This window comes from Balaenoptera physalus (genome assembly GCF_965194825.1).
Source record: "Balaenoptera physalus genome assembly, chromosome: 17".
Classification (NCBI taxonomy): Eukaryota; Metazoa; Chordata; class Mammalia; order Artiodactyla; family Balaenopteridae; genus Balaenoptera; species Balaenoptera physalus.
The window spans coordinates 51,298,346-51,323,516 of NC_138895.1; the positions used below are offsets into that span (position 1 = coordinate 51,298,346).

At 41.5% G+C, this 25,171-nt stretch overlaps 1 protein-coding gene across 5 annotated transcripts in view; it reads right to left on the minus strand.

Annotated features, from left to right (window-relative positions):
* NCALD (neurocalcin delta) overlaps positions 1 to 25,171 on the minus strand; it is a 429,327-nt gene that overhangs the window by 398,504 nt on the left and 5,652 nt on the right. The window contains exon 1 of one of the 5 annotated variants that reach the window (XM_082434366.1): positions 19,479 to 19,656. The exons of the other annotated variants lie outside the window; for them this stretch is intronic. The gene's annotated coding sequence lies outside the window, so the exon portion shown is untranslated. Of the gene's footprint in view, positions 1 to 19,478; positions 19,657 to 25,171 lie in introns of those variants that run through there. 5 annotated transcript variants of the gene reach the window in all.

The window sequence follows — 25,171 nt, forward strand, 5'->3', positions numbered from 1 at the left end:
GAAGCAACTGACAAAGGATTAATCTCCAAAATTTACAAGCAGCTTATGCAGCTCAATATCAAAAAAACAAACAACCCAATCCAAAAATGGGCAGAAGACCTAAACAGACATTTCTCCAAAGAAGATATACAGATTGCCAACAAACACATGAAAGAATGTTCAACATCATTAATCATTAGAGAAATGCAAGTGAAAACTCTAATGAGATATCATCTCACACTGGTCAGAATGGCCATCATCAAAAAATCTACAAACAATAAATGCTGGAAAGGGTGTGGAGAAAAGGGAACCCTCTTGCACTGTTGGTGAGAATGTAAATTGATACAGCCACTATGGACAACAGTATGGAGGTTCCTTAAAAAACTAAAAATAGAACTATCATACGACCCAGCAATACCACTACTGGACATATACCCTGAGAAAACCATAATTAGTTGCACTCTTGATTTCAAAAAGTTATGTCCACAACTGCCTTAGACCGAAATGGTAAATAAATATCAGCAATGCAAATTCTGGCCCAGTGCCTACCTAAATAACCAAAATTCCAAGTTGACATCAAGTTTTTGTTCTCATAATAATACAAGGGAATTGTCATATGCCTATGTCAGATAATAACATTTAGGCTGATGTTATCATTAACAAAGAACAGATCAGTAATAGTACTCTCTCAAAAAGAAGAGCAAAAACTTTTGACCTTTCCATTTAGCACTCAGTGGGAAAAATTTACATGTTTCCTAGCTTAATGCAACCTGAAAGTTCGGAAATAAAATCTAAATTATTTTTATTTTTCTCATCAGCACCTACAAGGAAAAGGTCTCATTAGCATACATAGCACACCGAAGCAATATGAACAAGCTTCGTTCCGATCAAGAAACCAAATACATTGTAAATTTCTTCCTAAAACAGGAGTTTTCATAGCTAAACTCAAGACTGAATAGATCACAAAATGTTAGTTCCAGATATTTATATTAATGTGACATTAAATTCTGAAAATCCCACAGAAACTACTTTTTACAATTTTAAAGAACCTAAGTCATTTTCATGAGATGTCTTGAGGATTTTTCACTGCTTCTCAAAGAAGTTAATTCATTAAGCTGAAGTCAGTCCCTTGCCTTTAGGAGACCAGTGAAAGAGAGGAAAGCTGGAGCAACAAAAGCATAGTGGGGAAATGGTCAAGAAAATTGTCCAAACAATGCAAATGCTTAAGGGACTCAAACAGATATTTGAACACCCATGTTCACAGCAGCATTATTCCACCAAAATGGGGAAGCAACCCAACTGTCTACTGACAGATGAGTGGATAAACTATGGTGTATTCATACAATGGAATATTATTTAGCCTTAAAAAAGAAGGAAATTCTGACATCTGCTACATGGATTAACCTTGAAGACATTACACTAAATGAAATAAGTCAGCCACAAAAGGACAAATATTATATGGTTCCACTAATATGAAGTACCTACAGTAGTCAAATTCAGAGAGACAGAAAGTAGAATGGTAACTGTCAGGAGCTGAGGGGCGGGGGAAATGAGAAGTTGTTGTTTAATGAGTAACAGAGTTTCAGTTGGGAAAGATGAAAAAGTTTAGGAGATGGATGGTGATGATGGTTGTGCAATAATGTGAAGTACTTAATACCACTGAACTATACGCTTAAAAATAGTTAAAATGGGAAATTTTATGTTACGTATATTTTACCATTAAAAAAAATGCAAATGCTTACAGGGGCAGGCAGGCCTGTGGGTGAGCTGAGCAGGTCAGGGTTTGTGAAGGTAAGAAGAGTAGAGATTCAGATCAGTGAGTGTGCATGTGTCCTCTCTAAAGAGAGCAGGTGCTGCTCAGCTCACTGATTGCAGCCATGTGCCATTTTCCCGGCAGATATGATGATTTTTCAAGAGAAGCTTGAAATCCACATTTTTGAGACATATTCTACTTTCTTTTTTTAAGTTGGCAACAAGTTTTAAGTTTTAAAAACACTACAGGTCAAATAAAGCATGTCTGCTGGCCTCTAGAGTGCATCTTTTGATCTAGAAAGTGAATTAACAGCATTCTTTTTATACACAAAGGCCACGCTTGATGCCGGGGAGCAAGCCGAGTCCTGAACAGCATCAGCTGGAGCAGAGGAATTATTTCCAGTCTGTGCTGCCAGCCTATGAATTCAGGAAGGAAGGCATATGAGTATATCACAACCATAACCTTACTCTAGGAAGCTACTAACAAGTGGAAAAGGGGTGTTTCTGTGTGTGCTTTGTTTTGCTTTTGTGTATCTGAAATGAGAGCCTTTAGAATTGTTGCACACATGAGAACAGGCTGTCCACTTTGGGCCACTTTAATAGATTCCCATGTTTAGTCTCAGACAAGAAATGAATCCTCCATTTACAAAACAGCAGCATAAAGATGTGAGCAGCATTTATCCGAATCACATGAAGGATGACTTTGCAGTATTAACACCCCCAATTCTTGTCAATAAGGCTGTGGGAGGCTGAATTCTAAAACAAAACTAATGTTTTAATTTTCTATCTCATGAATTTGAGGAGGCAGGGGGTGATCAATTCAAAATGATAAAACATCCTAGAATAAACTAACAAGAGTCATTATTAAATAAATGCAACTCTGGAACAGAACTAAGAGCCTTCATAATGCATCTTTTGTTCTTCAAAATAACCAGTTTTATTTTTCATTTGTGTTTACCTTATAACTACTATTCTGTAGATGAGGCAAATAATGTCTTTAGTATAAGAATGTAATTTGAATTAATTGGTTGTTAGGCAGTAATATTCAATTCAATTTAACAAGTGTTTATTGAGCACCTTTCATATGCTCAATGATGTGATGGGCATAGTGAACAATACATGAGAATTATGTCCATCCACTTTCCCCACCATTAACACCCCACCTACACAACCTAGCTTCATTTCAAATGGACCAACAAGGAAAGCAAACATGAAACAGTCAGAGGGCAGGAGAGGGTAGAATCTACCTGTAGCTCACCTTGGTTTCCACATGGTAGAAAAATATTGTGCCATAATTTCCTCAACCCTTGTTGGGAGTCATCTTGTCAGGGCATGAGTATTAGAGCCAGAAGAGAAACCAAGACGGCTTTCAGTCATGTTCTGCCTTCAGTAGGGAAAGACTTTATCTCCATTACACAGATAAGGCATGTGAGGATCAGTGAAGGGATTTGTCCAAAGGCACATAGTAAGTGGGAGAAGGGACCAGGACCCAGACTCCTGCTTGCAGGGCATGACTCTTCCTGCCCCAGTCCACTGCCCATTGCATCGCCAACAGCGAGTACTCTTCCTTAGCCCAACAAGCATTTAAGGGCTTCTTCCTTCAGCACACTATGCTCTGCCGAATCCCACCAGATATTTGGGGTTCAGTTCGTCACACTGTTTAAAAGTTTAAAGGCTAGAGTAAGGGGGAAGAGAGACAGTGGTGGGCGAGTTCTCTGTTTGCAGCGGAGCCTCACAATGTCTGCACCTCCAAGGGGTCACTGCAGGTCCAAGGCCTGGTCTTCAGTTCTGCACATACAGGAATTTGATTTTATCAGTTCCCTCAGGAATGATGAGACTCTGGGGGACTGACTCACGCCAACCAAATGCTCAAGACACTGACTGATAAACCAGAAGGCCAATCTGCTCATGTACAATGAGAAACATTATCAGGCAGGCCAAGATATGCTTCTATGCTGCTTCGAAGCTCCTTTCGGGAAATCTCTTCCAAGAGGAGACTCCTTGAAAAACACAGACTCAGAAAAAGGGAGCCCTGGTAAACTGGGCTCCAGGCAAACCACACAGCTGTTCACCAAACGCATGCCGGCTCCTCCCTCTGTTGCTCACACACTTCTTCAGCCTGTGATTACCACCACTCTTCTCCCCAAACACACCCTACCCCATTCTCTGCTGGTTAAAATAATATTAATAACTAATATTAATAACTTATTGAATGCTTACTACAAGCTAAGCACAGCTCTAAATAGTTTCACATGCATTGTCTCATTTAATCTCCCCAACGTTGTGAGATAGGCACTCTCATTATTCTCCTTTTTAAAAAAAGGAAGGCTCAGAAACACAGAAAGTTGGCTATATTAAGGACACGAGCCAACAGCAATGCAGAGACCTTCAAGATGGTGGAGGAGTAAGACGTGGAGATCACCTTCCTCCCCACAAACACATCAGAAATACATCTACATGTGGAACAACTCCTACAGAACACCTACTGAATGCTGGCAGAAGACCTCACACTTCCCAAAAGGCAAAAAACTCCCCACGTACCTGGCATGTGGCTGAGAGGGTCGTGGTGCTCTGGCCGGGTGTCAGGCCTGTGCCTCTGAGGTGGGAGAGCCGAGTTCAGGACACTGGTCCACCAGAGACCTCCAAGCTCCACATAATATCAAATGGCGAAAGCTCTCACAGAGATCTCCATTTCAACACTAAGACCCAGCTCCACTCAACAACCAGCAAGCTCCAGTGCTGGACACCCTATGCCAAACAACTAGCAAGACAGGAACACAACCCCACCCATTAGCAGAGAGGCTGCCTAAAATCATAATAAGGTCACAGACACCCCAAAACACACCACCGGACACAGTCCTGCCCACCAGAAAGGAAAGATCCAGCCTCATCCTCCACAACACAGGCAATAGTCCCCTCCACCAGGAAGCCTACACAACACACTGAACCAACCTTAGCCACTGGGGGCAGACACCAAAAACAACGGGAACTATGAACCTGCAGCCTGTGAAAAGGAGACCCCAAACACAGTAAGTTAAGCAAATTGAGAAGACAGAGAAACACACAGCAGATGAAGGAGCAAGGTAAAAACCCACCAGACCAAACAAATGAAGAGGAAATAGGCAGTCTACCTGAAAAAGAATTCAGAGTAATGATACTAAAGATGATCCGAAATCTTGGAAATAGAATGGAAAAAATACAAGAAACGTTAACAAGGACCTAAAAGAACTACAGAGCAAACAAACAATGATGAACAACACAATAAATGAAATTAAAAATTCTCTAGAAGGAATCAATAGCAGAATAACTGAGGCAGAAGAACGGATTGGTGACCTGGAAGATAAAATAGTGGAAATAACTACTGCAGAGCAGAACAAAGAAAAAAGAATTGAGGACCATCTTAGAGACCTCTGAGACAGTATTAAATGCACCAACATTCGAATTATAGGGATCCCAGAAGAAGAAGAGAAAAAGAAAGGGACTGAGAAAATACCTGAAAAGATTACAGTTAAAAACTTCATTAATATGGGAAAGGAAATAATCAAGTCCAGGAAGCACAGAGAGTCCCATACAGGACAGATCCAAGGAGAGACACACCAAGACACATATTAATCAAACTATCAAAAATTAAATACAAAGAAAAAATACTAAAAGCAGCAAGGGAAAAACAACAAATAACATACAAGGGAATCCCCATAAGGTTAACAGCTAATCTTTCAGCAGAAACTGCAAGCCAGAAGAGAGCGGCAAGACATATTTCAAGTGATGAAAGGGAAGAACCTACAACCAAGATTACTCTACCCAGCAAGGATAGAGATTCAACACAGCAAATCATTCAGAATGATTTTCTGAATGATTCAGAATCTCATTCAGATTCGACAGAGAAATGAAAACCTTTACAGACAAGCAAAAGCTAAGAGAATTCAGCACCACCAAACCAGCTTTACAACAAATGCTAAAGGAACTTCTCTAGGCAGGAAACACAAGAGAAGGAAAAGACCTACAATAACGAACCCAAAACAATCAAGAAAATGGTAATAGGAACATACATATCGATAACTACCTTAAATGTAAATGGATTAAATGCTCCCACCAAAAGACACAGACTGGCTAAATGAATACAAAAAAAAGACCCGTATATATGCTGTCTACAAGAGACCCACTTCAGACCTAGGGACACATACAGACTGAAAGTGAGGGGATGGAAAAAGATATTCCATGCAAATGGAAATCAAAAGAAAGCTGGAGGAGCAATTCTTGTATCAGACAAAATAGACTTTAAAATAAAGACTATTACAAGAGACAAAGAAGGACACTACAAAATGATCAAGGGATCAATCCAAGAAGAAGATATAACAATTGCAAATATTTATGCACCCAACACAGGAGTACCTCAATAGATAAGGCAAATACTAACAGCCATAAAAGGGGAAATCGACAGCAACACAATCTTGGTAGGGGACTTTAACACCCCAATTTCACCAATGGACAGATCATCCAAAATGAAAATAAATAAGGAAACACAAGCTTTAAATGACACATTAGATAAGATGGACTTAATTGATATTTATAGGACATTCCATCCAAAAACAACAGAATACACTTTCTTCTCAAGTGCTCATGGAACATTTTCCAGGACAGATCATATCTTGGGTCACAAATCAAGCCTTGGTAAACTTAAGAAAATCGAAATCATATCAAGTATCTTTTCCGATCACAATGCTATCAGACTAGATATCAATTCCAGGAAAAAAATCTGTAAAAAATACAAACACATGGAGGCTAAACAATACACTACTTAATAACCAAGAGATCACTGAAGAAATCAAAGAGGCAATCAAAAAACACCTAGAAACAAATGACAATGAAAACACGATGACCCCAAACCTATGGGATGCAGCAAAAGCAGTTCTAAGAGGATAGTTGATAGCAATACAATCCTACCTCAAGAAACAAGAAACATGTCAAATAAACAACCTAACCTTAATTAATTAACCTCTCTTAATTAATCATTAGAGAAATGCAAGTGAAAACTCTAATGAGATATCATCTCACACCGGTCAGAATGGCCATCATCAAAAAATCTACAAACAATAAATGCTGGAGAGGGTGTGGAGAAAAGGGAACCCTCCTGCACTGTTGGTGGGAATGTAAATTGATACAGCCACTATGGAAGTTCCTTAAAAAACTAAAAATAGAACTACCATACGACCCAGCAATCCCACTACTGGGCATATACCCTGAGAAAACCATAATCAACAGTCAGGTACCACAATGTTCATTGTAGCTCTATTTACAATAGCCAGGACATGGAAGCAACCTAAGTGTCCATCAACAGATGAATGGATAAAGAAGATGTGGCACATATATACAATGGAATATTACTCAGCCACAAAAAGAAACGAAATTGAGTTATTTGTAGTGAGGTGGATGGACCTAGAGACTGTCATACAGGGTGAAGTAAGTCAGAAAGGGAAAAGTAAATACCATATGCTAACACATATATATGGAATCAAAAAAAAAAATGGTTCTGAAGAACCTAGGCGGAGGACAGGAATAAAGATGCAGACGGAAAGAATGGACTTAAGGTCACGGCAAGGGGGAAGGGTAAGCAGGGACGAAGTGAGAGAGTGGCATGGACTTATATACACTACCAAACGTAAAATAGATAGCTAGTGGGAAGCAGCCGCATAGCACAGGGAGAACAGCTCGGTGCTTTGTCACCACCTAGAGAGGTGGGATAGGGAGGGTGGGAGGGAGACACAAGAGGGAGGAGATATGGGGATATATGTATATGTATAGCTGATTCACTTTGTTATAAAGCAGAAACTAACACACCATTGTAAAGCAATTATACTCTAATAAAGATGTTTTAAAAAAAAAAGGAAGGCTCAGAAGGGTTAAGTAACTTGCCCACAGTCTCACAGCCAGCAAGCCAGCACGAGGATTCAAACGCAGGAAGTCAGACCCCAGAGCCCATACTCCTAACCACTAAGCTACCCTGCCTGCAAGGCACTCCAACTCCCTCAATGCCCATTTCACATGGCACTGCCTCTGACGCAGCCTTTAATGACCCCTGATGATCTGTGTTCTCACCCTCCTCCAGGCCCCATTGCTCCTCTAGCTTTTTTTTTTTTTTTTTTTTTTGCTCCTCTAGCTTTTGCTGCATATGTAAGTACCATCCCTACTTTCCTATTTGGGATTTAAGGCAAATGGACCCATAGTCATCTGCTCAGGCTGCTGTAACAGAATCCCACACTCTGGGTGACTTAAACAACAGTTATTTATTATCTCACAGTTCTGGAGGCTGTAAGTCCGAGATGAACATTTCAGCAGAGTTGGTTCCTGGTGAGGCATTCTTCCTGGCTTACAAACAATCACCTTCTCACTGTGGCCTTTTCTCTGTGCACGCAGAGAAAGAAATAGCTCTTTTATCTCTTCTTTTTCTTATAAGGACACCAGTCCTCTCAGATTAGAGCCCCACCCTTATTTAACCTTAACTACCTCCCTAATGGACCTGTTTAAATATCGTCACATTGGAAATGAGGGCTTCAATACATGAATTTGGGGGAGGCGGAGGGGACACAATTCATCTAATAATGAATTATATTGTAAAGCAAACCATGTGATTGGAAGTTCCACTGAATAAAGCTTCCATTTGCAACTAATAATATTCATTTCCTGGTTATATCAGGGGCTTAGCTGTGGCAGAGACACAAGTAAATCCCAATTCCCTCACCAACACTGCATTAATTCATCTTTGTAGGAGGCAGAGGGACTGTGTTGAGGGCTCATCAGAAATGCAGCTGTCTCTCTATCACACACTACTGACAAGGAAAACCCTCAAGTCAGAGAGCATACCTGGCTCCAAAGGCAGTACTGCACAACTGTTAGAGAAGTGGACTCTGGAGCAGACTTGGGTTTTAATCACTGATAGGCTGTGTGACTTTCAGCAGGTGGGTTACCTTCTCTGAGCATCAGATGACTCATTTTTGTTTTTTAGACCAGTTTCCTGCCTTCATGCAGGGAACGGATGGAGACATTTAGCTGATACTGATGAGGCAACCAAGGGCAGTAAAGAGGTGGGTGGTGGGAGGTTTACATTCAATGAAAAGTAATGAAACTCCTATATGGCATTAGGCCAGGGGGTTCCTTCCTGGATTCATTCAAATTGTACTCGGTAGGAAACAGCCCTACTGTTAGATGTCAGTCACTATTTTAGAACAATAAGGTCTACAGAGGTAAGTGTAGTAATTTGTCATATTTTGTGGCCAAACAGCCTTTTTTCGAATACTCCTCCCAAATTTGAGAAACTTCCTACCTTCTGAGTCCACATCTTCCAGAGAAGTCAGGAATTTGAATCCCCAGCCTACTTTACAGGCACGTGACCTGGGCTCCACCAATCAGCAGCAACCATGCAAAAATTCTTCTCAGAAGAGAGTAGGGGTACAGAAGGAGTCACCATACGGGATTCACTGTGGTGGGGATGTGGGGAGCATGGCAGAGAGATGCCCAGCCTGCAGAAGCAACAGCGATGGGGTCCCCACGTAAGGACTCACTTGGTGGTATGAGCAGAGGGACCTGTGCTCTGTGGTAGCCACACCAAGGTCTCTACTGGAGCCACCAATGGTGTAATTTGTGTAGTGTTCCTGGCTGCATGGCCTCCAAGTCTGACCCTGGTCCTCCCAGAAATTCTGTGAGCTCCTTAATATCCTTTTAAAAGCTCTCTTTCTGTATAAACTAGCCAGAGTGGGCACTATTGTTTGCAACTGAGAACTTCAAACCAGTATGAAACCAAATAATAGTTGTGCTACTAAATTAAAGTCAAGAGAGAAGAAACACATTTTGGCATATCAGGGAACTTTTTTAACCCCGTTAATATACTTTTTTTTTTTTTTTTTGGCCGCAACTTTCGGCTTGCATGAGCTTAGCTCCCTGACCAGGGATTGAACCTGCAGGCAGTGGAAGCACAGTGTCCCAACCACTGGACTGCCAGAGAATTCCCTAAAATTTTAAATAAGTACAAGAAATTAAGGCAACTATCTGCGAAACCTTGATAGTCAAAAGCAGCTGATTATTTGTTCCAATGGATATCTGGGACCATTGCAGTAGGTACAGTAAGCAAGAGATACGGCAAGTCTGTCAGCACAAAGTTATATCTATACACACACACACACACACACACACACACACACACACACACACAAACACACAAACTACTCAAGACTCGAGGTTACATAGATTCAACCTGTATCTGTTAGCGTGGGGACTTACTAGTTTAACCTCCCCTGGCCTTGAAGTTCCTGATTTATGAGATAGTTAAAAACCAAGCAATTATTTCCCAGTGGGTTTTAAGATCATGGATATCTAAACAGGACAATTTAATCATTACCTCAATAAACTGCGCCTTAAATCCTAGGCATAGCTAAAGGTTTACACAAAGCCTTTATGTAATTCACCAAAGTCATTTCTACGCTAGAACAGCTTAGACTTTAAATAGAGGGCACCTAACAAGAGCCCTTAAAGTCTTATCCTCCTACTTAATCCAAAAAATGGAGACAAGACCACCCTGCTATTGGTTTTCTCAAAACGATGCAAGTCTTTTTTTTTTTAATTTTATTTTATTTATTTTTTATACAGCAGGTTCTTATTAGTTACCTATTTTATACATATTAGTGTATATATATCAATCCCAATCTCCCAAAAGATGCAAGTCTTAATAACAATTTTGTTTGGTTTAATAGCATCATTTTTCAGGACTAATGACTAAAAAAACATAGGTGACCTAGGCCTTTCCAAACATTCTGGACTTCATAGGTCTTTGGATTTGTCACATACAAAAAAGATAAAGTCAGTGACCCAGACTGCTTACCCTGAGCCCTAAAATCTTGATTATGGATATCCAGTTATTTATGATATACCTGAAAACGTTCCACAGTGGACACGGGTTATTTCTGTCTGGACAGAATCCATTCCCATTTCTTCAGGTACTAACATCCCAATTGGAGACTATACTCCAATTATATATATATATATATATAGTATATAGTATATATATTATATATAGTCTGGAGACTATACCCTGTCCATGTGTTTTAATAAAGAGGTGGTTTAACCCCTCTCCAGGGGTGGGCAGGGACCCAGGCCTGACCAATCAGCCTGGCTGCCATGTTTGGTTGAGAGACTGGCGATCCAGAGCAATGAGAATCAAACCTGGGAATTTTACTGGCACTATAGAGAAAGAGAAGCTCTCCACGGGGGCAGCTCAGCTAACAGATAAGCCTGGAGCTTCCAATGGTGTCTTGAGGTCATGAAGGGAGGGCCTGCCTGAGGATGAAACCAATTCAGATGAATGCAGAGCCAAGCGATGGCAAGAGTTCGATTTCTGAGGTTATTGTTTAAGACCTGGATCCAGCCAAGCTTTTGCCTACACAGTTACAAGAACCAATTAATGATTTATTTAGATGACAGTCAACCTTAAAAGTTTTTAAAAACAGTACTTTCTAGAATAGAAAAACTTGCCGGGTTAGTCATACGTTGCATCTATTTTATTTTCAATTCTAGAAAAGTTATCTTTAATAAATTTGGGGTAGCCATCTTCAAAAAAAAAAAAAGAACCAATTAAATTCGATATTTTTCTAAGTCCCTTGAAATTCAGTTTCTGTCATTCACAACCTGAAGAGTCTTAACAGATATAGATACTTGAGACTTTATAAAGATAGCAAATATGTTATTTAACTTTAAAAGTATTAAAGTATAAAATGAGCTTATACCAGATGTTAATTTCCTACCCTGAACAACTTCCCATGTCCTGCCCACAATCCCGCTTGGGAAAATGGTGCTGGAAACGTCTGTGCATGAGGCAACCGCCAAAGGACCTGGGATGAACAGCCAACCCAAAGGCAGCTAATCATTTTCCTAGCCAGGCTCTAATGGCTGTGTAGCCTGGCTCAATGAACTAGACCAATAGGAAACTCTCAGTTACAAGTTTGAGCCAGAAGATACTGAGGTCCCAGGCTGCAGGCTTATGGGCTGGCCATTCAGGGACCATATGTAAAATGAAGCAACAGAAGAAGACAGGAGAGAAAAAGGGAGGGGCCAACTGAGCGAGACCACATGACCTCTGAGAAAGGTAATGACTCCATTCCCAATTTTTCAGTCCTTTGTTTTGGGCTCCATGAGACCCAGCTGTTCTTTGTTTCACAGGCTCAGAATCCTTTGAAGGGGCAGAGCAGTACAGTGGTTAGAGACTATGGCTCCCAAGTGACCACCTGGGTGTGAGTCCGGATTCCCGCTGACCACCCACATGCTTAAGACACATTCTCTAAGGCTGCTCCTCCTCAGTAGAATGGGGTTAGTAACCCTCTACCTGGAGTAGGGCAGAAGAGTCCATGTGACAATATACTCAGAACAACGTAATGATAGAAGTAGTCATTGTTACCATAAGCTCCTTGTACTTAAACTCATTTGAGTGACATCCTAGCCCCTGGCCACTGAGAGGGCCCAAACTAAAGCAACAATTTATTAAGTGATTAACTTAAACAAAAATATAGTCTTAAACAATACATATAGTACTGTCAGCCTATGGATATAACTACAGGGAAAAATCCTCTTTAACGGGAAAACCTGAGCCGTGGGTAGCACGTGAAAGTGGACACCCCGTGCCTGTCTTTATCCTGTATTGTGCCCTGTTCCACTTGGGTCCCACACTGACCCCTCGGGACTAGTTCATTCCATGTACCAGGCCTGATATGCCAACTTCCCAGACTTCTCTTCCTCCGTCTGCAACTGCTCGAAGCTTAGCCTCCTCTTCCAATGTGTTCTACAGCTCTAGCTATTCCTGTGGCTCCTTGTTCTTGCCAGGCAGGTGCCCATGTACACTGCGTGTGCCAGGAAAAGATGCCAATGCTGAAGTAGGAGAGCGTCTGTAGGCTGCCCTGGCTTTCGGGATGAAGAAAACAGCTAAGCCAAATCCACAGCCTTCTCTCATTACTCAAACCGCAGGCCTGTGATTACTTCCTGTTCCGAGGGGGCCCACCCCTTCTGAGGTTGGAAAAAAATTCACCTAGAGGCTGGGCGGTTTTACTCTTTAACTGTTTTGGCCCTTCTGTGAAAATTACACAAGCAACTGTACAGATTTTGTTCCTTTCCAAGTAAGTATTGTTTAATCATTCCGAACTGCTGATCTATGCTTTCCAGCCTTTAAAAAAACAAAATGGATTTTGCTAAAGAAAGGTGATAAAAATCACCTTTCAAAGAACCTCTTTATTTAGAAAGAAAAAATTCTCTATTTCCCCGGAAAAAAAGATTCACAGAAATATTCTTCAAATCTGTTCTCCAAAATGTATTAAGAATGAGAAGCATTCAGGAGTCCTGAGAAAGGAACAGAAATTTTATTTCTTTAGGGAAAAAATAAGGGCCTTCCCCAAAGGTCCTGGTGTATTTGGTTTTGTATTCTTTGCTAAAAGGCAATAATCAAGGAATTAAATCTATATTCCCAAGGTCTTTCTCCCTGCCTTCTTTTGGTAGAATCAGGATGCAAGTTTTTTAGTACAATTACTACTCTAAAAATTGGAAGACTAACATATTCTGACAGCTACAGAAGAGGGCTGGGGGAGAGAAGGGCTAACACACTCCAATGTTTCAAGCAAGGGGCCACTCCCATGCCGGGATAAGCCACTTTTTGACTTCAAAGCCAGTCCCTCAACTTACAGGCTGATCATGTTCTAAGTTTCTTCCTAACCTGGAATTCTTAGAATCTAGAAAGTATTCTCCCCCAAGAACAATGTTCTAAGCACTGACTTATGTCACCCTAAAAGAGCCATCCTCACCTCAGATTTCCTCAAGAATCACAGAATTTTGTCCTATGGGCCCTGCACACTCCAGACACAACTCGTACCTTCCTTTTTGGAAATGCATTCAGAACTCCAAATAAGACACAGTGCTTCTGACCCTACAGCACCGTCACCAGTGCCAAGATGTCAGTGATGGCCAAGGCCTGCCTTCCTGGGGTGAAGAGACTCGCCTCAGCCACGGTGACCAGACAAGGGAACCGAGAGGGGTAAGGGTAGGGGCAGGAGGGGTCCTTCCTGTCCCTCCTTGTGGTCCTCACTTGGCCACCAGTAGAGAAGGCAAAAGCAGGAACTTGAGGCTGGCAAGGCAGACCCCAGGGCCACAGAGTGCAGGAATGGGGGAGGGAAAGAGAATTCTCTAAGGCTTCAGCTGGCCGGTTCCTGCAGCTCAGCCAGGACTGCCTGTGCTCTTAACTTTCATTTCCACTGTTGGTTGCTAAGTGCCATACATAATGCAAAAGTAAATAGTAACACAGCACAGTTTGGGAGACACGAAAACACACATCAATCAGCCAAGGGAAAAAAAAAAAAAAAAAAAAAAAAAACCTCTCAAAGTTTCTAGCTTTATTTTTAGATCCTGGTTGACCAAATGAGTAACCTAAGTGCCCAAAGGAAGAGAAGCTGGGACGGAAAAGTGTTAACACAGATGCTGCAGATCTCCGGGCCCATCTTAGCTGATAAAATATGCATCAGTCAAGTCCTCAGGTGTTTTAAGTACCTCACAGTAGCGCTTTGACTAGGGTACAACATCCAATGCGCTCTACTCACAAGACTTGCTGGATAGAAAACAACATCACCCCCTGGGGTTTCCAGACTGTGGAGCAAGCGCAACACAAAATATTGATACCCTTTAGTAGAGAACGCAACTTAATAAAAGTAACTAAAACAATGCTAAAGAAATGAGTTAAATCCATTGAGGAAAGGAAGAGTGTTTTATTCACCTTGTATTTCCCACAACACCTGGCATATTGCCTTGGACAGAGCAGACATGCAACAAATGTTTTTTGAAAAATAATATTAATAATAATAAAGGTCCTGGAAGAACCCTCATTTCTAAGCAAAACTATCATTATGACCTTCCTGAGATTCCCTACATGGTGATCAAACTAGACCCGAAGTTTCAAAGATAAATTTATCACTTTAAAAGGAAATCAGAAGGAAGAGCAGAACAACAGATAGAATAATATAAAAGAATCAACCACCAGACTGGAAAGCAGGAATAACCCTGAATGAGTCTTTGAGATTTGCTTGGCTTCTTCACCTGTAACACAAGATTATATTTGTGTCCCTACACCTCAGGGCAATGCAGCAGAGATGGATGAGAAATCATTAGGGGCTGCTCAGACTACACTCACGAGCAGCATAGTGATGGTCAAGTTACACGGCAAAGATCTAGGATCCAAGGGGACCAAGTTACTCTCAGTGTAACTACCAGGTAAATGCAAAATCTTCTTTCCCTTAGAAAAGACCCTTCTGATTATAATACCACTGTTTTAAGTTGAAAAAAAAACGCACAAATAAGAAAAGACACTTGCTTTTGGAAAGTTAAAAAAATAAAAAACACCATTCAATAAAGAGTGCTAGGACATCTTTTACCTTTTTAAATGTTCAAAACATCAATCTATTAAATCCACTAGAAATATATCCTAGGATATAATCTTGCATAAAGTAAAAGTTACTGTACAAAAATGATAATAGCAAAAAAATTATTTAGATTTGTTATCAAATGACCAATCATGGAATGGCTAAGTAACCTGAGGTATATCCAGTCAATGGAATCGTTTATGCCCAATTACATATTATCTACAAAGAATATAAAATAAAATGGAAAAGTCCTTTAAAGTAAAAACTTCCATTTCTTTTACTCTCAATCCTTCACTTCTGACACTAATGCGCAAGGGTTTTTTCCACACCAACCAATTCTCTAAATCTCTGGGCACCAACTGGGTGTCCTATAACTCCATTCTTACTACTAACTACCTGGAGTTAATGCAGAACCCTCCGGTTAAGGGCTCAGTCCCACAAGACTGCTCTCCACTTCAGACACCAGTTGCAAGTCCTAGGTTGTCACCTGTACTTCTGACCAATCAGCTATAGATTGGGGGTTCCTAAGGCCCCCTCCTCAGGTTCAATAATTTGCTAGAACAGCTCTCAGAACTCAAGAAAATAGTTTATACTTAGTAAAGTATCAAACTGTTACAGAAAGATACAACTCAGGAAGGCCAGCTGGAAGAGATGCATACAGCAAGGTATGGGGGAAGGGGCGTAGAGCTGCCATGCTCTCTCCAAGCATGCCACCCTCCCAGCACTTTGATGTGTTCAGCAACCTGGAAGGTCTCCAAACCCTATTACTTAGGATTTTTATGGCAGTTCCATTATGTAGGCATGTGTTGATTAAATCATTGGCCACTGGTGACTGAATTCAATCCCCAGCCCCTCTTCCCTCCCTGGAGGATTGGGGGGCATGGGATGGGGGGAGGGACTAAAAATTCCAACTCTCTATCTTCCAAGAGTCACTTCATTAGCATAAATTCAGATATGGTTGAAAAGGGCACATTATGAATAACAGAAGATGTTCCTCTTATCCCTATCACTAGAAACTCCAAGAGTTTTAGGAGCTCTGTGCCAGCAACTGGGGGCAAAGACCAAATATATATTTCTTATTATATCACAATATCACAGCTTGCAGTACAGTTAAATGAAAAATAATTTTTAAATTATATATAAATATGACTATGTAGCTAAGAAAAAAATCTGTCATAAAAATAATGAAATGTTCCGAATATTAACCTTGTTTGCCTTTGAATATTTGGATTATTTTTTGTTTCTAGTTTTCCATAATGTTCACATTTTATTTCATGATAATGCCTTACTTTTATAATGGTGGGGATTAGGGTATGAAGGAAACAGCACCCAAGCTCTGGGGAACATATTCTTTAAGTGTCTGGATTAGAAAAATACAAGGCACAGTCTTCCTGTTGCTTTCCCAAGAAACTTCAGAGGCCAGAATGGACTTCTGATTCTCACTGCTTGCCTTTTGGTCTCACATGGAAAAGGCTGTCATGTCTTCCAAAGGGTGAGGTGGTGGGAACTCAACATCACAGACTTCCCACATCCCGATCCTCCCCTTCCGACCAGTCACAGAGCAAAATCCCATCAAAGAGCTCTTACTTTAAATATCCTATTAGAAATTTTAGGTCACAAGTCTAAAGAGAAGTGTGTGCGTGTGTGTGTGTGTGTGTGTGCATGTGTGTGCGTGTGTCTTTCTGTCTGTCTGTACATCTGCTTCCTCCCCCCTTCCTCTATCTTCAAGGGCAGCAAGACAACTCCAGGGCAATGATGCAGCCATCTGCCTCATTCGCCAAATCTGATAAGTCTGAGTGATAAATGATAAATCTATTTATTAAAATAAAATGACAATGCAAAAGAGTGAGAAACAAAGGAACCCCAGCCAGCATAACACTCCAATATTAAACAATTTTAAATAACAACAGATTAAAGTCCATCCCTCCTCTCAACCTTGCCATAAAATCCAAATTAATAATCTCGGGTCCCTATGGGCAGTATTCCAGACCCTAATACTGAATTAGACTAAATATTTCCCCTCCAAGTGCGTACAACAATGAGATAAACATTCAAAATCCCTTACATAGCGCTACAGAGATTATATATCATATATACGATTACATAAATGGTAAATTATGTAAATCCCAAGTATTAACACTGGCTGCCTTTGAATTATGGGTAACAATACTACAGTTATGTTCCTAAAAGTGTGGGGTAAATTAGAGATTTTTAATTTCAAAACTACTAAAAGTACACCCAGTGGTGTGTTCACCATTGAAAGAAATTCTCTGAAAAGCTTATTAAAACAAAAAACACTTTAGCAAAGAAAATGATCCCTCGAATTTATCTCTTTAGTAAATTCAAGTCTTGGCAGCTTCCTGTATGAAATGAAGGTGGCACACTTGTACCTTGGATATTAAAGTGCAGCTCCAGCAGCAGCAGGAGTTCTCTATGTGAGACGCCGCACCTCACGCGCACCTAACCTTCTCAACCTTCACAGCGGCCTCATGAAGCAGGTCCATGTACTGCCCAGTTGTCACACAGCTACTAAGCAGCAGCACTAAGACCGAAGCCAGGCTAATCCAGTTCCAAAGGGGATGTGCTCTTTCCTCTATGGATCTACAGATTGCCTCTGTACCCCTTTTTCCTTCTACCAAAAATATCCATGCCCAAGCTTGGCTTGGACAACATTTAGGAAAAACAACTGGTATCCACTAATCAAAGAGATCATCAGGGACTTCCCTAGTGGAACAGTGGTTAAGAATCCGCCTGCCAATGCAGGGGACACGGGTTCGAGCCCTGGTCCGGGAAGGTCCCACATGCTGCGGAGCAACTAAGCCCATGTGCCACAACTACTGAGCCTGCGCTCTAGAGCCCGTGAGCCACAACTACTGAGCCTGAGTGCCACAACTACTGAGCCTGAGTGCCACAACTACTGAAGCCCACGCGCCCAGAGCCTGTGCTCAGCAACAAGAGAAGCCACTGCAATGAAAAGCCCACACACCGCAATGAAGAGTAGCCCCCGCTCGCCGCAACTAGGGAAAGCCCGCGCGCAGCAACGAAGACCCAACGCAGCCAAAAATAAATAAATTAAATTAAATTAAATTAAAAAGAGACGATCAACAGTAATGCTGAATGAAGAAGGTACTGAATTATTATGTCAATTTTCAAAAAGTTAATCAATCCTCAAATTAGAACTAGAGGAAGGAAGCTATACATGGCCTTCCAATAATGAAAACAGAAAAAATAAACCAATTACACGGTCTGGTGGGGAAAAAGAAAGGTATAGAAGGGCCTAAAAATAGTTGCCATGTTATCTCCACTTTAATAATAGCAGATTCGCACACATTCTCTTGGAAATGTCACCTAGGCAACCAGAAATACAAAGACAGAGATGTTTGGAAAAATATATGTATATGAATCTATTTTGCCATCTTTTGAACATAAATGATCACTATTGCAAGAAAAAGATGAAAACTAGGAGACTAAATAGTAGGGGAAATGTAGGTACAGAAGAAAGTTTTGTAAGCAGGTGCCCAGTATAAAGAAGGGTAATAAGGTATAAAAGTAGGTCTCTATTTGTATAAGAAGCCCTGACCTATTGCCTCAAATTTGGGTCAAGAATCTGCTAGGAGTGTTAAACATGTTTCTTCTATGTTGTTGAAATCTCAAGTTTTTATCTAATAAAACAAAGGCAGACTAATACAAAAAAGGGTAGCCTGGCAAACTTTAAAACACATTTGGAAAACTATCTTAAGTCCCACTTAACTAGGGGGACCATATGTCGCTCTTCGCCTGGATTGCCTAGGACATCCGTGTTTGTGCCTGTTGTTTTGTTATAAGCATTAAAAAGCTCTCCTCCTTCACACTCAAAAGGGTCCTGGTGTGAACAAAAAATTATATGGTCACTATATTTAGCCAAGACATATTTCTTGACCGCTTAATGATGTGCTAGCTACTAGGTTGGGAACTTAGATTAGCACCAAGACAATTCTGGAGATAGAATCTCTGATCTCCAGAACACTACAATCTCGCTGAATAGACAAAAATAACACCCAAAACAACAGTGAAATAGTGAAAACTTGATAACCGTTGGTATACTCTAGGCTGTAAGTGCCTTGGTTCAGATCAGAGACAAAGTAAACAGTGTATCCCCTCAAGTGGGACACTACAGAGAACTAATGGCAAATGCCACCAGGCTTCACAAGCACTTACTGCATAGCACGCACTGTGCCAAGCATGATGCCCACATGACGTCAATTCATGCTCAAAACAACCCCAGAAGCGAAGAACTATCATTATGCTCATTTTGCAGATGAGATGACTCACCCAAAGTCATGCCAGAGAATTCAAATGCCCAACTCCAAGCACACATTCTCCACCACTGCGGTGTGGACACACTGCTTCCTGACTGCCAGCTTTTCCAGGAGTCGATGAAGCAGTCACGTGTTAGCAGAGCCATCGGGGTTCAGGAAAGCAGTGAAGGCTCGGCTCACAGCATCAGGGAGCGTTACCACCCTAGGCCTGAGGGCTAGAGGGGAAGGAGTGGCTAAAGGAATGCGGAGAGGATGGCTGCAGGCAGAGGATGCCTGGATGGAGCTGTGGCCTTTGGCAACAGACAAGCCACCCTGCAACATCCAACCCAGCAGGACGGAATGGAGGAAATAACTACCCTACCTCACTCTCCTCCCACCCTCCCAACAATGGCTGGACCCACCATAGGCTGAATTACACTAGAAATCAGAAGACAAAGATGGACACTGATGCTGATGGTAGAGATCAGCCTCTCAGGGCACAGAGCCAGGTGGATAAGGGAGGAAGGAGACACAGAGGACACAACAAGAGATGGCCAGCCTGCTCGCTGCCCTTGTCCCTACAGAAGAGTGTGTTTCAACTGCGGCAGAGGAAACTGGCCTAGTCGCTCTCTGGGCGTCAAGAAGATGCCAGTAAGTCAGAAGATGCCATCCTCAGCATCTATGTGACTCCAGGGCCAGCTTCACGGGCAAGTGACCTGTGCAGTTACACAAGGCACTATGTTCAGAAGGGCCTCCTGCTTGATTTAATGCTCGCTGACACCATCTTGAAATTCGTAATAACTTTTTTAACAGGGGCCTCCCATTTTCATTTTGCACTGGGCCTGCTAAATTATGTAGCCAGTCTTGTGCAAGGCAAACCATTTTCTTCAGCTGGTGAGACTAAATTTTCTAAGCATCACAGTATGCCAGGTATACTATTCAAAGCAAACAGATCCAAAGTTAATATTAACCAGAGTAACAATGTTATAGCAGAATATATAACATAATAAAGTGAAGGGACATTTTACCTTTTTTTTCTTTCCTCTTTCCCTTTTGAAGTCAAACTGCAAAGTGGCTGAGAAAACAAAATTAGCTGGCCCCTGGAGAGAAATGGACCTTAATTACAACTGCCTCTCCATAGCACAGAGGGAATGGATGTTGGCTCTTACCCAGTTAATGTGATCAACACAGACAAACAAACAGAATAATTTACACCCTGGGGTGGGCTCTCTTGATATATTCCACTTGATGAGTTATATTCATCAAATTAGCCAGATAACTGCCAAAGCTACCCTTGACCTTGTCTTGTGTGCCTGATGTACACAGGCCCCAGTTTGGGACTCATTATTGAAAACACATGCATAAAAGCCTTGCTGATAGGCTGGCAACATTGACAAACCATATTTCTAAGCCAATGCTTTCTGAAGGACTAAAACTTGAGACTTTACTGCTTCTGCTTCATTTTCCTGACAGACTCTTAACATCTTTAGCCTTCCTCTGAGTAATTACAGTTTTAAAAGCATCTAGCAACCCCAGGTGAGAAGGCAGAACAGGAGCAGTGACTGCCCTTCTCCCATTCATTTCCTCCAAGCACGGGACAAAGCAAAGCACAGAAAACTTCCAGCAAGGCAGGGACCGAACTGTTTTGACAGCCTTTTTCACTCACCCCTTCATTTCAGAAATGAGGGATGGCAGATTCTAAGAATTTTGTTTGTTTGTCATTTAAAGTTAAAATAAAATTTCAATAGATCAAATCAAAAGCATTTACAAGAGCCATACTATATCAAGGAGCCTATAGCCCAGGTGGTAAATCAAATCTATGGGCATCATGACAGAATCACAGGATCAAGGATTGCAGTGTACACTCATGAGCTCTGTTGTGGGGTGAATGGTGGCCCCCAAAAAGATATGTCCGCATCCTAAACCCAGGAACAGGCGAATATGATCTTATTTGAACAAAGGGTCTTTGCAGATATAATTAAGTTGAGGATCTTGAAATAAGACCATCCTGTAAAATGCAAATTAAAACCACAATGAGATAGCACCTGCCACTGTTAGAATGGTCATCGTTAGAAAGACAAGAGATCACAAATGCCAGTGTGGATGTGAAGAAAAGGAAACCCCTGTGCACTGCTGGTGGGACTGTAAATTGGTACAGCCACTATGAAAAACAGTATGGAAGATCCTCAAAAAATTAAAAATAGAACCACCATATGGTCCAGCAATTTCATTTCTGGGAATATATCCAAAGGAAATGAAAACACTAACTCAAAAAGATATCTGCAACCCCATGTTCATAGCAGCATTATTTACAATAGCCAAGACATAGGAACAACCTAAGTGTCCACCGATGATGAATGGATAAAGAAGCTGTGGTATATATACACAGTGGAATGTTATTCAGCCATAAAAAAATGAGAAAATCCTACCATTTGTAACAACATGGATGGACCTTGAAGGTATTATGCTAAATGAAATAAGTCAGACAGAGAAAGACAAACATTATATATCACTTATATGTGGAATCTAAAAACAAACAAATTTTAAAAAACCCACCAAACTCATAGAAAAAGAGATCAGACTTGTCGTTACCAGAGGCAGAGGATGGGAGAAGAAGGAATTGGAGGAAGACGGTCAAAAGGTACAAACTTACAGTTATAAGATACGTTAAGTAGTAGGGACGGAATGTACAATATGATGTTATAGTTAACCCTGCTGTGTGATGTATGGGAAAGGTGTTAAGAGAATAAATCCTAAGAGTTCTCATCACAGAGGAAACATTTTTTTTTCTTTTTGTCTTTCTTTTCTTTTTATTGTATAAATATGAGACAATGGATGTTAGCTGAACCTTTCTGGTAATCATTTTACACTACATGTAAATCAAACCATCATGCTGTACACCTTAAACTTATAGTGATGTATGTCAGCCTTTCTTAATAAAACTGGGGGAAAAATTGTCTAGAATTATTATCCAGGTAAGCCCTAAATCCAATGACAGGTGTCCTTATAGGGGACACACAGAGGAGAGGAGGAGGCCACGTGACCACAGAGGCAGGAGTGGGAGTTATGTAGCCTCAAGCCCAGAAATGCTGATAGCCACCAGAAACTAGGAGAAGCAAGCAAAGAATTCTCCTCCAGAGCCTCTGGAAAAAGCCTGGCCCTGTTGTTAACTTGATTTCAGACTTCTGGCCTCCAAAATGGTGAGAAAATAAATTTCTGTTATTTTCAGCCACCCAGTTTGTGGTAATTTGTTGTAGAGGCCACAGGAAACTAATACAAGCCCTCAGCCACACCTCTCACCTGTGGCCTCAGCTTCACAACCTCAGGGAATGGAAAATCTGAGGCCTTCCAAAGCAGCCCGTTCTGTTTTCACAGTGAGCCTAGTTCTGGCCCCAGAATAGGTCTTTTCCGCAATGCAGTACTACATGTATTTGGAGACCATAATAATCAGGCTCCCACAGAGCTTCTTCTGGCTACAGAGCCCCTCATGTCATGCCTCAGGGGCGATGGGCTCCACCTCCCACACACTAGCCCCTGCCCTGTGCATTCCCTCCAGCCAGAAGAGCAGGGAGGGAACTACCACCTCCTTTGTCCTCAACGCTCTTCACCTTCCAAGGTGGCCAAGTCTCATTAATGTTTAAGCGGTCAGGTTACACTACAAACTCTTTTGAAACTTTCAACTAAAAACAAAACAAAACAAACTTACAGTTTTCTCACATGTGTTTCACGGACATATCACCCCCATCAACTATATAGAAAAAGGATTTTTTTATTGAAACATAACCAATCAGCTATGAAACATATCTAAAAAATACCTGTTGTTGGGACTTCCCTGGTGGTCCAGTGGTTAAGAATCCATCTTGCAATGCAGGGGATGCCACAGGGCAACTAAGCCTGCGTGACACAACTAGAGAGCCCACGTGCCGCAACTACAGAGTCCACATGCCACAACTAGAGAAGCCCGTGCACTCACAGCAACTAACAAAGAGCCCGTGCACCACAGTGAAAGATCCCACGTGCCACAACTAAGACCTGACGCAGCCAAAAAATAAATAAATATTAAAAAAAAATACACACTGTTATTTAGAAAAAAGGGGGGGTGATTTCTGAGCAGTCACTTACTCTAAATTTTGACAGCCTAGCTAAGTTTGCACAAATCAGGTTATTACCAAAGAATCAAAACACACAGGTTTCTGAAAAACCTAACATTCCAGATCCAACTGGATGTACAGAAGAAATGTTCCTGGGTTCAAATCCCAGCTCCACAACTTACTAGCTACTGACCTAGGGTAGGCCACTCAACCTCTTGATGCTTTAGTTCTCTCACCTGTAAAGGATAATCGTAATGCTCCCTCTTGCCGGATTCTCTCTGCTTTGCCCTCCAGATCCAACCTCCTCCCTTCTCCACTCTGCTCTCAGCCCTGGAAGGCTGATTTCTATGAAGAAGGTAGTCCCTGCATTTCTTGCCCTCTGGCTTCTGGTTGGTTTGGCCAATTGGAAGACACCAGCAGATTAGAGGGGGTTGAAAAGAGTGGCTGGGGACTTACTCACCTGGTGCCTCCTGGCCAGGCCATACCTTGGCAGTAGCTGTATTCTTCTACTGAAGAGCAATTCCAGAAACTGCTCGTTCATGTCACCCTTTCAGGACTGCACACTCATCTAGCCAGTCTGGGTGACTTCCCTTAATTTGCCCACAACTTTATGAATATGGTAGTCCCCCATTATCCATGGGGAACACATTCCAAGCCCCCCAGTGGATGCCTGAAACCACGGACAGTGCTAAACCCTATATATACTATGATTTTTCCTATACATATGTAGCTATGGTAAAGCTTAATTAATAAGTTAGGCACAGTTAGAGATTAACAACAATAACTAATAAAATTAAACAGTTATAGCAATATACTGTAATAGAAGTTATGTGAATGCGGTCTCTCTTTCCCTCTCTCAAAATACCTTAATTGTACAAATGTAATGCCTTTTCCATCTTAACTAAACAGTTATCATTCACTGGGGCCGTAACTTTTTTTTTTTTTTCTTCAGGAAAAAATGCACCCATGCACAAATTTTACACAGCATTTCAGGGGGGACTCAGGCCTTCTTGGAGCCCAACACTGACACAGTCCGTGAGGGTCGCAGGGCCCAGGTTAGGGGCTGTAACCTTTGCAGTTTGAGATATGATAGCAAAACTAGCACAGCATGGGCTTCCCTGGAGGCGCAGTGGTTGAGAATCTGCCTGCCAATGCAGGGAACACGGGTTCGAGCCCTGGTCTGGGAAGATCCCACATGCCGCGGAGCAACTAGGCCCGGGAGCCACAATTACTGAGCCTGCGCGTCTGGAGCCTGTGCTCTGCAACAAGAGAGGCCGCGATAGTGAGAGGCCCGCGCACCGCGATGAAGAGTGGCCCCCGCTCGCCCCAGCTACAGAAAGCCCTCGCACAGAAACAAAGACCCCACACGGCCATAAATAAATAAATAAATAAACCCAAAAGTTAAAAAAAAAAAAAAAAAACTAGCACGGCACATATTTCTTTTTCCTTCTTCACAATTTCACGGATAGAGGATTTGTTCTTACCGTAAATCTCAGCAACCTCAGCATAAGATTTTGTTTTCTTTCCTTGTTGAGAGCTTTCACCTTTTCACTTAAAGTAAGCACTTTACAGCTTCTCTTTGGCATATGAGAATTCCCAGCATTACTACCCTTGCGCTTTTGGGCCATTATTAAGT